The sequence below is a fragment of the Pocillopora verrucosa genome, chromosome 9 (genome assembly GCF_036669915.1).
Source record: "Pocillopora verrucosa isolate sample1 chromosome 9, ASM3666991v2, whole genome shotgun sequence".
Lineage (NCBI taxonomy): Eukaryota > Metazoa > Cnidaria > Anthozoa > Scleractinia > Pocilloporidae > Pocillopora > Pocillopora verrucosa.
Genome location: NC_089320.1, coordinates 6,257,232 through 6,272,030, shown reverse-complemented (window position 1 = coordinate 6,272,030; position 14,799 = coordinate 6,257,232). Strand labels below are relative to the sequence as shown.

The following is a 14,799-nucleotide window of genomic DNA, read 5'->3' as shown; positions in this document are numbered from 1 at the left end:
AGGTCTTATCTTACTCTCTCTGTTATGCACACATACTGGGTCAGTTGTAAAGTTACTCTGTAATTTAGTGTTAACAACTGAGTTGAAAACTTGAGTAGAACGTTAGTCCTTCGTCAGAGCGATTGGAGGAATTGTGGGTTGTGTGTGGGTTTATATGCAGCAAGTGGAACTACGCTATTGGTGGGAGCATGGCGACGAGAAAACAAGAAAAAAATTTGTTGAATGAAAAGCACTCAAAGATGATAAATGAATCACCTTAGCGATACATTCCTATGGTGAAAGCAAGCTGTAACCATTTATTTTCTGCTTCTCCTTCAGGCGGTCGCTTGTTTTTTACTTCGGAACCACTGAAGATCAATATCAAGATCCCGAATAGAAACACAGGAACTGGCAGAAGCCGAAACAAGGCTAAGAAGTAAGGTGATATCTGTTGTACTGCTAACAGTCTAAATATTCAGTGTAAATTTAACTTTAGAATAATCCAATTTGAAAATGAAAGAAAATTCCAGCAACAGTTTTACAAATGTTCTCTCCAGCTCGATCTGGCGACTCTTTCAAGCCAGTAACGAAACTACAAGCGATTTCTCGTGCAGTCGAGATTCTCTACTACTTAAGTGTAGTATTAATTTTCAAGAGATGTGCATTAAGTAGTGCGACAGAGGAATCTCCCTCGGGACTTACTAATGCCGCCTGATGCATGATGACTGCTGATGTCATCCTTTCGTCGGGTTGGTTTAGTAAGATCGAAGATGTGCCTTTACTTTCAATAAGTGCTTTTCAGATCTAATTTACTAACTCAGGAATTCAAAGCTTTCTATCACTGAAAGATCCCTCAGTATTTTCTTTCAAAACATGCTGACTTCTGACCCTTCTGCTGACAAAGCACCCTTATCTCTTTAGAAGTCTGAATTTTATAATCTGTGTACTCCAGTTTTGGTTCTCGAACTCGAATTACATTTATATGTTGTTCTAAGCATTTCAGCCATGGGAGTTTAAGCTTTCCATCTCGTGTCTCCCGGCTAATTAAAAAGTTTGAGGTCATTTTGAAACAGATTAAAAACATTCCTGTCGTGATCGGAAATCCAGTTAAGACTTGATTAAGTTGCGCTATAGAGCCGACGGGGTAGACATAGGCGAACAAGATTTACTCCCCCTCTGCTTATCCATTAAAAAAATTCTGGAATCTTTAAAAGCACCCGAGTTATTTAGTTAACGTATTTCAACTAAAAGTTGATAAACCGGGAAGGTGTCACAATCTCGAACCTAGGCGAATCCTCTTGAAGAATTTTCGCGGTAACCGCTCATCTTGAGGCTCGTTTTTCATGTTATTTCCATAATTTATCTACATCGCCTGTTTACATCGCACACTTGACGAAATTCACACATAAAAGCCCTTTGCTTATGGAAAAGGTCATGAAATAATCAAAAGCGGATAAAAAAGTCTATGGTAAGAAAAAGAAAAAAAAAATAACAGGCCCAGAGACGAAGGAAAGAGTACCCTTCTGTCAAGAAAACCGAAAAAATCCTTTGCGAAAGCGACTGGTACTAGAGGAGCTCCATGCTGGTGTCTTGACTTCAAATAAAGAAGTTGCCGTCAAACCGACGACGACGACGAGCTGCGGCATCCGATGCTCGATAAATTCAACAGACGTACCGGCTCCTGGCACTTCCTTACCGGCAAAGTCGCTGAAATTATATTTTTATCGTAAACCGCAGTTAGTAAGCTTTCTTCTGATGTATAATTTGCCAGGATTTTAATGAAATTAGCGCGTGCGAATTCTTTCCCGACGGACACCCGCGAAGGTGCGAAGTAACCCTAAAATCAAAGATAGTGGACATAATTTTCGCTTTGAAAATACTGAGCACTCGCTTGCCAAAATTACGGCTGCTATGCAGGCTACTAAGCAGTCATTGAAGGAATGTCTAGAATCGTTATCCTAATATTCCTAGAACTTGGGAGTTTGACCTTCTCAACCTGACGACAAGAGACATAAAAGTAAGACGACATCCTAAGTTCATCAAGTTGTGGGGGTCGGTATTATACTATAAACAGAGAGATTTGTGTTAGATTGGATTGCATATTCCCGTGCAGACGCTATGAATTCGTAATACCATATCCTCTTTGGATTTTATGCAGATATGTTTCATACCTCCAGAATGATTATTTCCATGATCTGATTGAATTTAAGCAGTTTCTTTTTTCTTGTTTTTTGATTCAGAAAATTTGCTCGGGAAGGAAGTAATATGAACTATGAAATTGAAACGAGGAGCGGCTTTTTTTGTTGTAGCTTTTGCCTCCTATAGGAGCCGTTTGTGGCTAGGCGAAACTACATATGTCGTCGAAATTAGTAAGTGATGTTAACAATTGAATTCCGATCTTGACCCAAATTTGAGCCGATGTTTCCGGTGCTACTCATTGTCTTGTCGGAGTCTTTGTTAGTTCGACATTCGCTCTCGATACACATTTAATCTCTTTCCTTTTATGATTTCTGGCTAAGAAATCTCAAAATGAAAGAGATCGTGGGATGTGTTGGCTACTGATAGTTTTGGAACGAATTGCGCAGTCACAGTAACCCACCATGATTATTCAGTTAGATCAGCCGAAGAAATCACTGTAGAAAATTTAGTATTGAATAAACCGTGACTGTGTTCGTAGTTGAAAGTAGCGAGTGACAGCTCAAAAACTTTTTGATTTTTCTGAAACATACTGGAACTCGACCTATTGATCTCCTCGTGTTTCTCATTGCTTGTTTCATCTTTCCAAAGAGCTCGGTAAAAACAATTTCCATTTCTGCTGACAACGACTTCTCGGCTTTGAGGAGGTATGTTTTCAGCCACCGTAATTTGTTTATCAAAGTTGTTCACAAGTATGAAATTAAAACAAGCTGTACATACTTAAATACAACTTATAAAACAGTAATGAATTATTTCTAAGCGATTTGTAGTCACTCATGAAATATGTCGAGACCATTGCGCGATGTCAATTTCGCAACAAACCTTACGCAAGGTAAGAGGTTTATCGGTAGATTTTTTTACATATTTCATGGTTAATCACACAAAAACGTCCGCTTCCATGGTATCAACATTACATTAATCTATTTGCGATAAAATGGCGGCGAAAAAACGATGATCCCTTACCAAAATCGTCTATTTTACGTCGAAAAAACTTTGCGCAAACACTAGTGTCCGACAACTGGCAATTTATTCATTGCCAAGAGATAAGGAAAATGTCAAACATTTCAAGCATTTAAAGACTCGATTAAATTTGTCGATCTGCGTCGACCATAAAAAAGGAACGCCGGTAAAACTGACCGTGGCTTGCCAAACTTAAATTTCACACTATATATCACCCACTGTATTGCTGAGCAATATTCCTCTCTAAGCACCTTTTCTTAAACATGATGTACACCCGCCGCCGCGCTATTATTATCATCGTTCATATCTTTCAAACTGATAAATTAGTTGACAAAAATTCGCTTTCAAACAATAAAAGAGGACGGCTTATTTCTAAGATAAAAATTAGTTACTATGGAATGTTGCAACGTTTGCGATTTAAGCTTGTCCGAGCTTTTCTATACTTAACAGTTGCGTCTAAAAATGTTAACACGAGCTGTTTCTTTCCTGATGAACAGGATACGCTTGTGTGCCTGCAATACCTTTTTTATCAGTAGTTTTAGACGCTAACTCTCATCGGTATTCAGACGACACCTTTCTCCCACCTGCTCTCCCTCCCCACAAATTATCTTTGATCGGCAATGCGTTCATTAATGAATGTGTAATGCGTAACATAATCGTAAGCAGCTGTAGTGACCATGTGATTGCAAATGCAAGAGGCTCATTTCGTATTGAAGAACAGTTGTAGAGGCAGAAAGTCATGGTTATCTAAGCCTTGTAGTCGTTTTCACTAACGTTTTTGAATTTCAAGAAATGTTCCATTATATCGTAATTGAACACCATAATCTCATTTCAAGAAAATGTGGTTTTATTTCAATCTCAACCAACGGAGCTCCTTACACCCAGAGAGATTAAAAACATAATAGTCTTGGCCACAAACTCAATCCCTTTCCCTGCGTGGTTCGTCGCACGAGTCGATAGAAATCAGCGGGAGAAAAAATCCCAGCTTACACGAACTCTGGGAAGCAAAGATCTCCCACATTAATTTCAATCTGTCTTGCCCGGTGCACGCGAATGAAGTGTTAATTTTCCAAATCTGAACCTATGAGATGTATCTCTGGTAATAGAGATAAGTTGGATGAATGAAAGTTGGCTTTATTTCAAGGTGAATTGACCCATGATTGCCAACTGAACGGGAAGCACACAAGATACTTTCTAAGAGAGCTAATGTTGTCTCTCCGTTGATATTCAACAAAGCCACATCCTGCATCACTAATGCAAGCAAGCAACTTATTCTATTGCGCATTAAACTGATAAGTAATAATTAGATGGTCGATTTTTGTCTGGGGTTAACCTTTTTCCTATGAGGACTGTTGTTTTCACGGTACTGTTTTCCAGTGAAGAGACCAACGAGGGTGCTTGCTGTGTACTCAAAGCTGTTTTCAGGAATGTTTTGTCCTTTGTGTCGAAGAACCACACCACGAAGACAATGTGGACAAACGCACATGCTGATAACAATCTCCCCAGTAATTTTGCTGTAAATCCAGAGGGTACAGTTGTGCTTTCATAATTGAAAACGTTTCCAAAACAGACGTAAAGTGCGGTTAAGTTAAAACTTCCTACCAGAAACGCGACTTCTATGTTCAGAACGCTACAAAAAAGAAAAAAAAAATCCGAGAAGAAAAACCATACAACGAAAACATCTACTTTTAATCCATGATAAAGGTGGAAAAGTACGTTACAAGTTTTCTCAAGAGAAAATGATGTCACATATGCGACGGAGAGGGCGGCTCATGGTCCTGGCGTTCGGATATGTCAATTTTACTCGAATTATTTATAGATGCGCTCTCAAACAGGATTCTCCGAGACATCCGCATAGAGGCTAGAGACAAGTTCCGCACACGCGGTTCAAAAACCTTGGACTGTAAATTTTCGCTCAAATTATTGAGCAAGTACTCTTTTTTAACCACAATTCAACATTACACATCCCGTTCTACCATTTATTATCTGCCCTAGGGTTACAAAATTTTATGCATTTATTAGTTAAGAAGGCCCACACCCAGGTGCCGGTGTGGGAAAGTTTTTTTTACGCTCTACAATGATTCGAAAGCACTAATTTCCTACTTGATAAGCGGGTTATTTGATAACTATTTTACAAACCTACTGCGGTTAAAGTCTTTGCAATACCTGATTAGATATAACATTGTCTGCGGTGCATGTTTGATGTTTTTTTTGGCCGCAACGCTTCCTCTTAAATTCCTCAAAACCCTTTTAGTGATAACGAAATAATGGCAAACTTGATAAAACAATGAAATAAAATGCTCAAGGTAGAAACTTTTTACAGCTGTAACGACCACACCGGCGCCTCGTGTCAACAATGTACTAGGGTGGGGGCCAAGCTACTCCATGATAGGCATCACAAAGTGTCCTCATCTATAAAAGTTCACCATAACACACGACTCTTAAGACTCTTAAGACTCTTGAGAAATAAGTCTGTCAAATATGAAGTGTTTGTTAAAAAATACTTGCATGCAATCCTGGACATAAGTGACAAGATCAGAAGATGGACAATCCTGTCATGTGTTGTCAAGAAATAAAATTAGCGTACTACAATCTTGGACATTTCAATTGAATTAAGCCCTTCCCCCCCTAGTTCAGTAGGGGGGGAAATGGCGCGTTTTGGTTTTCGCGCGAATTCATCATTGAATCATGGGTAGGGGAGGTGTTGTTTCTCTTCTTATTCCATCTGAGATAGGCCTTCTCTAGGACCTTAAGTCGCTAAAAGTCACTTAACGTCGCCTTAAATTGCCTAAAGTCAACTCAATTCAAGGCAAGGTAAAAGTAAATTTCTGAAATTTATGGGTTAAGCGAGCGCGGGAGCTAATCGTAAGCGAGAAAAAAAAAACGCGCGAAGCATGGAAACCAGCTTACGATCGGAAAGGAATTGTTGGAGAATCAAAATGGTGGAGACCAATGAATATTGTCCACTTTGCCATTTACTGTGCATCCGTTTGTGATCCATTATTTTCTGGAAATTTTTAAACTGATAATTAACTTCTACACCGGTAGCTCTGTCATCAGCCTCAACAGTAACAATTATCAAATTTTGTTTTGATAAAATTTTTGATGAAGTGAACGTATAAAACTGGAACATGCTCAATGACTTTGATTTCACGCCTTTAGTAATAACCTCTTTAAGTCATTTAGTGGATTATCTGCAAAAGGTGTCATATTCTTAATTTTTGTCGAGAAACTCTGTACAGCATCATTAAAGCAGGTATAATTTCTCATGCCGTAGGATGTGACACACTAATTTAGCTTGTAACAAGGACAACTGTTTTATCGAGCAATTACTACGAGTGATCATTTCATTTGAAGCTTCTGTTTGAAGACTTTTGTTGCATACCATACAATGGGCTGTTTCTTTTAATGTCAACACCAATACATTAGCCTGTAAGAATGTTTTCCTTCAGTTCTGGGTTATCGATATTAATATTGTCCATTTCATCAACTTCATGAAATACAGTTGATTCATTTGAATTGACAAATTTAATATCACCAAAGGTGCCTACTGTGAGATGTTTCAAGAGGTAGCTTTTGCCTGTGGTTACTTTGTTGATTGTGTTTTCCCAAAGGACAAGCATCATGGACTGTTTCATCAGCTTTCATGTAGTCAACTTTGTATTAAATCCTGTCATTGTGTATAATGACCTGCTTGTTTTCACTTTTTGAGACTATTTTTACTTTTAAGTCTACTGTTTGGTACACATTTGCATTCAAGGCATTGCTACAGTAAGCAGGTTGCTGACATATGATTCATCAAAGGTAAATTCCACTGTAGCAGGTGTTATTTTTGCAGACTTGATTATGGTGTACTCTTCTTTATCTGAAGTAGTTCTTTTCGTGGTATTTCTTTTGGTTCCTGTAATCCTTATTGGTGATCTTTTTTCATATGCTTGTTCCAGTTAATTGGCTCTTATGGAGAGTTAACGCACCAAACGTACAGCATCATTTTGATCAGTTTTGAGATGACAATCAAAATAGTTGGTAGTTGAATTTTTGACTGTCTTTAAAGGGTTCAGCTTATTAATATATAGCTTTCAAGAACTGAAATTGAGAGCAAATTAATGAATTATCAAAAGGTAGAATTTATCACTTGAGTATATCTCTAATATTCATTTGTAATGCATATTTTATTACGAAAATCAATCAATTTGAAAAGAAAAAAAAGGAAGATCAAAAGAAAGGAAACAAATTTATTAAAAAGGAAACATTAGTCATCTACAATGAGTTTTTCTAACCTGTCTGAGAAGGTTCTTCTTGATTTTCACTTGTTGCATTTTGAGCCTTGTTTTTAATGAAAATTGAAGATTCAATAATTTAGATTAATTAAAGAGGATATTAATTTCAATTATATTGCAAATTTATAGTTATGAGGTACTGTTAAGTGGTAGTATAAAAGTGACCTACTTTGAATTTGAAGGCTCCTGATCCATTTTGATGAGAGACTATTTGATAACAAATAAAAAGTGTTCACCCTTGATTAGATTTGAATCCCTTTCAAACAATGCTGCTATTGTTGAGATCAGGAAACAAATAATTCCCTTTGCTAAATGAAACTTGTCTTTTGAGACACAAATAATTCCTTTTGGATAATGATTTAACAATTAAAATGCCTTTCCACACAAGTTATTCACAGCCTGAGGCTAAAACAAATGTCTTTGATTTAGAGTCTTTGATGTCTCTGCAAACAAGCACCTACATGTATAAGACAGCATTGAAAGAATCAGACCAAAATATTAGACAATTTAAAAGCTCCCAAAAGTGACTGATTCATGTAACTTCTCCTTATAATATCCAAACACTATCCAGCAAACAGATAATGATAATACTGGAACTTATCTGGCAGAAGTTATCTTGATCTAATATCAAATTCTCATAACTTATTTACAGGTAAATGTGTGGCAACTAGAAGGGAGAATTAACAACCAGATCTTGGGTATTTAAGGGTTAAAGGAAGAGAACAGAAATGCTTCCTCTATTGATCTCAACAATGCAAGTCCTTTGCACACATTTAAGTTTCTGTCAGTGATAAACATTCTGTGAATTGATATTCCATTCTTATTCTCTGTGAATTAAGGATGAGGGTAACTATTGTTGCAAAATTAGTACAAATTTCCTATTAGGTACCTGAATTGTTTTAAGTTCAATATAGTTTATTTTATTCCGGCAATAAGTCAATAAGTCAAAAGTCTCACGTGTGCGCGGTTGCATGTCCAATATGGCGCTGGGAACTGTAAAAAGATCTATTAGACATGGTTTGAAGCTACTCTGGTTTAAAGATTTAATGAATGTAATCGAGAAGTTACAACTCATAGACCCAACGTTTCAACACTCCTGTCTAGTGCTTTCAGGAGGGGTGATCTAAACGTTGCAACAAGATGTCCTTTTAAACGCTTACTAATTCTGACGAAGTGTAACCGAGAGTCAGAAAATGAGTTGTCATCGTTACGCTTTGAAGGAGCGTGGGCGGAGTTAACAGAGGTTGCTACGCAACCAATAAACATAAAAAATGTGGAGTCATAACGACAGAGACCCTACTTTGTAGAAATAATTCTCTACGAGCAAAGAACACGAGTCTGTGAAGTAAGTTGAAATTCTTTAATTCAATAGTATATAGGAAAAAAGTAATCGAGTAATCACATGATTTCGAGTGCAATTTGGAATAATTAAGCACGCGTAAATTTTTTTAAAGACTAACAAAATTGCACGAGCCCGTAGGGCAAGTGCGATTTGTGGTCTTTGAAAAAATTAACAAGTGCTTGTTTATTCCAAATTGCACGAGAAAAATCATGTGATTACGTGTTGATAATATACATGGAAAAATACGAAATGGCTTATCATAATTAAACATAAGAAAAGCGCGCGTATCAAGTGCAAAAATAATTTATTCAAACCGTGCGTTCGGTCAAAACAACCGCGTACGATCAAAACAATAGTATGCAATGATATCTTCACATCTTAAAGGTGCAAAAACGTTTAAAGTCCGGCTAAACAGTTCAAGGAATTGTTCAGTCTGTGTCCGAATCACTTTCGATGAAATGGAATCGTCGTTTTCGAGGTTTTACCATGTTTGTTTTTAATTTCGGCGTTGGATCGCTCGAACAAAGTGTTAAGCTGGGTCGGCTCGTAATTTTCGATTTCCTCGGCAATTTCCTTCTCTAAACACCACTTTTTCCAAACCGACAACCAATGGCCAGTGCTTTTTACAGTGTTTTCGTTGTTTAAGCTGTTTATCAGCTGCGGTGGCGAAAGAAAATCTACTTAAAACGCCGGCCATTGTTTCGCTCGCAAATTTTCAAATTTTCAAATTTTGTTGCGACATCCAAAGCGCGCATTTGATTGGCTATCTGTGAGTTTCTTTGATTATTGACCAATCAGAATGTCTGATTTGTTTCTTTCTTTGCACTGAGTTAACCCTCTTCTGCACTGAATTAACTCTCTTCTGCACTGAATTACCTGAAAACTATAACATAGATTGTAGATGATCAAGCTTAAAATTTTAGCAAACATTTGTCAAATCATGACTTATACCCCATTCACACCAGCAAAACATGTTTTGTTAAACTGGTTTTCATTGAATGAAAATTATAAACAGAGAACTGAAAAACTTGATTTTCCATTGGATTCAAGTACTTGCTAACTTGCATTTCCAATGTGCTACATTCAAGTCAAAAATATTCGGTTAAATAGTTTCTATGAAGAAAAAAAAAATTAAACTGTGTTTAACAAAACAACTTTTAAACATGTTTAAGCTTTGGTGTGAATGGGGCATTAGTGAATCAACTAAAACTCTTACAAAAACGGCCATGGTGAACTAGACTCAACCCCATGTAATCACTTTTGAATAAATCACTGAGGACACATCAGAATGAGAACTAAGGGATCATTGGAAGTGAATTCATAGTTCAGTGTCATGAAAAAAATTATGCTTTGCTTCTCACAAAGTAAAATCATTTTTCAAAATACTTTTTTATCTTGACAACACAAATTTTGACAAAATATTTATAAAAATGCAGCTGAAATATTTGCTGAACTTAAATAACACTTGTAACTTCAAAATGATGTTGGCAGTTTGGCATCTTGCTAACACGAGAAAAAAAATGGAGGGAAAAATATATCCATTGATGGTTGTTTTCAAATTTCTTCCTTTGGTGATTGTTCAATCACAATAACAATAAGAATAAACCTATTTTCAAATGTGATGTCAATCTTGGAAAGAATGAGAGGAAAAATGCTCAAACCCAAGAATGCAAAATTATTCAGTCAAGTGCATGGAACAAAACTAAAGAAAACACAGAGAGCACACAGTCAAGCATGCTTTTGAGCTTCATTACTTACATTTGAAGTTCAGATAAGGGTGCACTGTTTATAAGAAGGTCAAATGTCATACTTCCACATGGTAGACCAATGGAACGTTGGACATACAGGTTTCCTTAATTAGTATTACTTTCATTGCACCATTGAAAGCATCAGTTGATGCCCTAAGTTGTTACCTGTGATAATTTCACAGGCTGGTTATTGACCCTTTAGCTCCCATGAGTGACCAAGACAGAATTTCTCCTTACAATATCAATATAATATCAAACAGACAATTGATGAGAATAAAGAAAAATCTTAATTAGGGGATCATTAGTTGATCCAATACCAAATTCTCTAAACTAACATCACAAGACTATATTTCAGACAGTAAGGAGAACTACTTATGAGATCTTGGGAGTTAAAGGGTTAATGGAATTACCAGTAATGGGGAGTTTGTTGAAATGGTATACAAAAAAGCTAGGTCTTTGAAAAAAAAAAAAAGGAAAAAACAGAACCAAATTCTGGAAATTTGTTTATCAGTGTTTCATTTTTAAGCTAGATGTTTTGTTTGATAAAATGAAAATACTACAAAAGGTGTAGACAGAAATGTCATTGCTGCCCAATTCTCCACAGCTCATACACTTTCAGTTTATTTTTAATTTCCTCCTTGCAAATTTTGAACTCAGCTGCAAGTAACACAGCCACCAATCAAGGCACACTGAAAAAAAAAAAAGGAATAAAATTTGTCTGTTATTGTCCTCTCTAAAAGGAACATGTCGTGTAATCAGCCTTTGTTTATATCAATCAATGTGTGGGTTGGAGAGATAAAAGTCTAAAGGTGCTTCTTAAAAGAGAGAAATGGTTTCTAGAAGATGGCTTTGTACCAGCATGCCAAGATTTGTTCTCATTTTTAAGCTGCAAGCATTAGGAACGTGAGAGAGCTTGTGAATACTATGCTGCCACTCTAAGGACAGGAAATTCCTTGGACTCTATTTTCTGTGCAACTAACTTACAAGAAAAATGACAAAAGCAAGAGAAATTATTTTACTATTGATTTTATCCACTAAGGGAAGTATGAACTTATTGGTGGGTGATTTGCAATTTCAGTGAATGAACTAGTCTATGTATCATTTAGTATTAGCATAAGTTGATCTAAAAGGCATATAGATTAAAAACAGAAAAGAAACAAAAAAGGAGGATTGAAAATCTTTCCTTACTGTAGGCTCAGTTTGTGGCAACAAGTTCACAGGCAATTTTCCAAATCTTCCACAAACATTTTCATCAATGTCTTGGGGCTAGTTTCCAATTTACTAGTAGACATTTAGATGCAAATTCTCTCCCTAACAAATAAAGAACTATACCTGCCCAATCCTTTTTAATAATTTTGATTAACAAAATAAGAGTAATAATAAACCAACAAATCCGTTCCCAAGTATTAATAATCAAGAAGACTGTCACAGCTGATTGTCAAAAAAACAGTTTAAAAAAATCCAGAGGTCCAATGGTACAGTCCTTGCATACCGCCTTCAAATATTTTGATTCCTCAAGTTTTGAAACGGTTTTGGCGTGCAAATGCACTCGCTGGGATTACCAATAAAGATAGCTGAGATTTGGGATGGAAAATCATCTTTCTTGGACTTTCACCGATGTTCTTAAATACTAAAGAAGAGCGATGTTCTGCAGGTTTGACTTTGGAACGTAGTTTTTTTTCTATCATATCAGTCGTTGATGTTCTAGGGGAACTACCCTGAAAGACTCTGAAAGTCTTGTTCCTTTCAATGTTTATTTGTTTTGTTAGGAGTGAAACCACTTTCGCGACAGGCATATAGATATCTACACTGGTTAGGTCTCTGAAGAAATTTAATCTTGCTCAAATTTCGTGCGCCGAATAACCAAGAGAAAGTTCGCGCAAGGCATCCCTGGCTAGTTAGACCTAGCCTACTTTGGTTTTAGCTGAACTGCAAAATACCCTGCCACTCATTTACATGTCATTGAATAGGTGTAGCGTCTATTGTGTTATGCCTCGACTTTAAAAGCCTCCTGACACATGTAAACGAGGTGGACTAAAGTAGCAAGGTATTCTGAAGTTACTCAAGGTTTTACTTTGTGGGGAAGGGTACGGCTGCACGAAGGCTGTGTCTTATTTAGGCGTCACGTGGCAAGTACGTGTAATGCACTCGACCATACGCACGTATGTAAATCATGTTCTGCGATGTCTTTGTGTTCCTCATGAATCAGCTCACTCAAAGACTTGCATTCAGCTGTGTTTGAAGAGAGGTAAATTTTGTATCTAATAAGTCTATGTGTAGTTGTAGTTCTGCATTTTCTGTCAGAAGTTTATCTATATTTGCGCAAATGACAGTGTTAGCTGCTGTCGTGAATTGTATGCAAAAGCTAGCCAAAAAGTGAGCGTATCCTGAAATGTGAAGTTTGTATTAGTGCTTTAATTTATGGGGTATATTTTAGTAAACAATTGTATTCCAAGGTGAACAAAACTGAAAAAAAAAGGAAAAAAAAAAAACCTCAAAAAAACAGAAAGCGCTCTTTTATCTTTACCGCAACTTGCCTCAGGGTAGTTATACAATTATATGTATAATTTGGATCCAAGCCAAGCTAACACTCGGAAAAAATATATCGAACAACCCTTCGTCTTGGACCTCATCTATTTGTGTCGATCATCCGAAAGTAAATAAGATTAAGATACAGCTGAATAATAAACGACTTCTTTTGTAGAATTTTAAGTTAAGCACAGCCGCGACTGAAATGACAATATGCGTATTACTATTCAAAAATTATCACCTGCTGTGTGGCTTTTCCGCCATTGTTGTTTGTTCTCATCGGTCTGTCCATCTTAATCTTTCGTTGCACGAATGTCTTGTGTTGCTGCCTGTGCAAAATGTCTTAAGAGTAAACTACAGAACACAGGGCTCTTAACCATCCACTAAACGAGCCGGCTTGTCGAGCTCGTTTGCTACGCACATTTATTGTTTCTCGTTTTTTCATCCATTGCCGAGCCCTGAAACGGGCCTTGATATATGCTCCTTTGAAGGTGGCTCTGTATTATGTAGTTGCTCTACTAAGCCTTCGATATGATCGCTTATCAAACGAATGATTATGCATACATGCATATACACCTCATCTGGCTGCTTCCATCTGTAATTCTGAAAGTACAAGAGAAGAATCGCGGATATTGGATGTTAGCCGTAATTGTCAGCTTTGTGGATCAAAAATTGCTGTAACCATACTCCTCATTTGGGAATGTTTCCACTGGGTTTTTGAAGTAGATGAGGGTGCATTTTTCCCTAGCTGTGAGTTCACTAGCCCTAGCCATGCTAGTGAACCAAAATTGAAGTGTTTTGATCCTTCCCTTTTATTTTCAACTGCGTCACAGGTTTAAGTGATTCTGTTTAAGAATTACACTTGCTGTCATTGGCTAGAACGCTCTTATCACTATTGGTTGCAGGACTCTAAACCAATCAACTGCAATGTGCGCAGTATCTTTAGGATTGATGACGCCTTTTTTACTGTCACATAGTTCTTTGTGTTGTATGGGGTGCCCTTGAGATAATCTTTTTACTTTAAAATGAGAACGGTCTGTCTTGCTGACCAACCCAAACAATGATTTTGTTTGTGTATCACTCTGATCCAAAGAATCCAGTGAGAACTCTATTTCATACACGCTGAACTACAATTAGCAGGTCATACACGGCTGCATTTTGCATCTACGAGTATTTTGCATCTACCAGTATTTTGGATCACTGTGACCTTCTATAGAAACAGCTGGTCATAAAACTTAAAGATTTTGGTGGCTACTGACCCTTAATCATTGGCTTTTAGATGCGTATTTCATTCTAATCTTCAGTAGGCATGTGGTTATTTTAAGAATATTTTTCAACAGAAGCTTTTTGAATGTGTGGCAGTGGTAAAAATATTTTTTTGGGTCATTTCACAGTCGGATCATTAATTACAACAGTCTCTTTATGACAAAGAAAGCTTAAAGATGATAGAAAAGCAAGAGGCTGATCCTGTTTCACACACAAATTTTAGAAAAATTCTTGCATCATATATATTTAAAAGGGATAAGTTTAAATCTCTCATGAGGTCATGAATCACGCTTGCCTTTCTGTAAAATTCACATGTGACATGTCAGTTTTAGCCTTGATCACTCATCACCTACAAACTCTTTTCCACTCTCTTCAAAAACTGGCAGAAACAGAAGTAGTATATTTATACTCTGGAAGTTGAGCTTTTCAGTACTTGTTTGCTTGCCTGTAGATCTTGAATGGCCTGTCAAGTATTACATTTTCTACTGTAAAGAGTTTA

The 14,799-nt window shown here is 36.8% G+C and overlaps 1 protein-coding gene and 1 long non-coding RNA gene across 8 annotated transcripts in view; one reads left to right on the top strand and one right to left on the bottom strand.

The window, feature by feature from the left end:
• Positions 1-14,799, top strand: part of LOC131789197 (uncharacterized) — a 57,133-nt gene that overhangs the window by 30,926 nt on the left and 11,408 nt on the right. For 4 of the 7 annotated variants that reach the window (XM_066172107.1, XM_066172106.1, XM_066172108.1 and 1 more), the window contains one exon: positions 319-415. The exons of 1 other annotated variant lie outside the window; for it this stretch is intronic. The gene's annotated coding sequence lies outside the window, so the exon portion shown is untranslated. Of the gene's footprint in view, positions 1-318; positions 416-8,700; positions 8,761-12,424; positions 12,754-14,799 lie in introns of those variants that run through there. 2 more of the 7 variants (XM_066172111.1, XM_066172110.1) reach the window with 2 other exon arrangements.
• On the bottom strand, positions 9,603-13,868 carry LOC131789200 (uncharacterized). Its single transcript, XR_010718742.1, has 2 exons — positions 13,276-13,868; positions 9,603-11,194 (listed from the first exon to the last, which is right to left on the bottom strand). It is a non-coding gene; the product is annotated as an uncharacterized lncRNA (long non-coding RNA).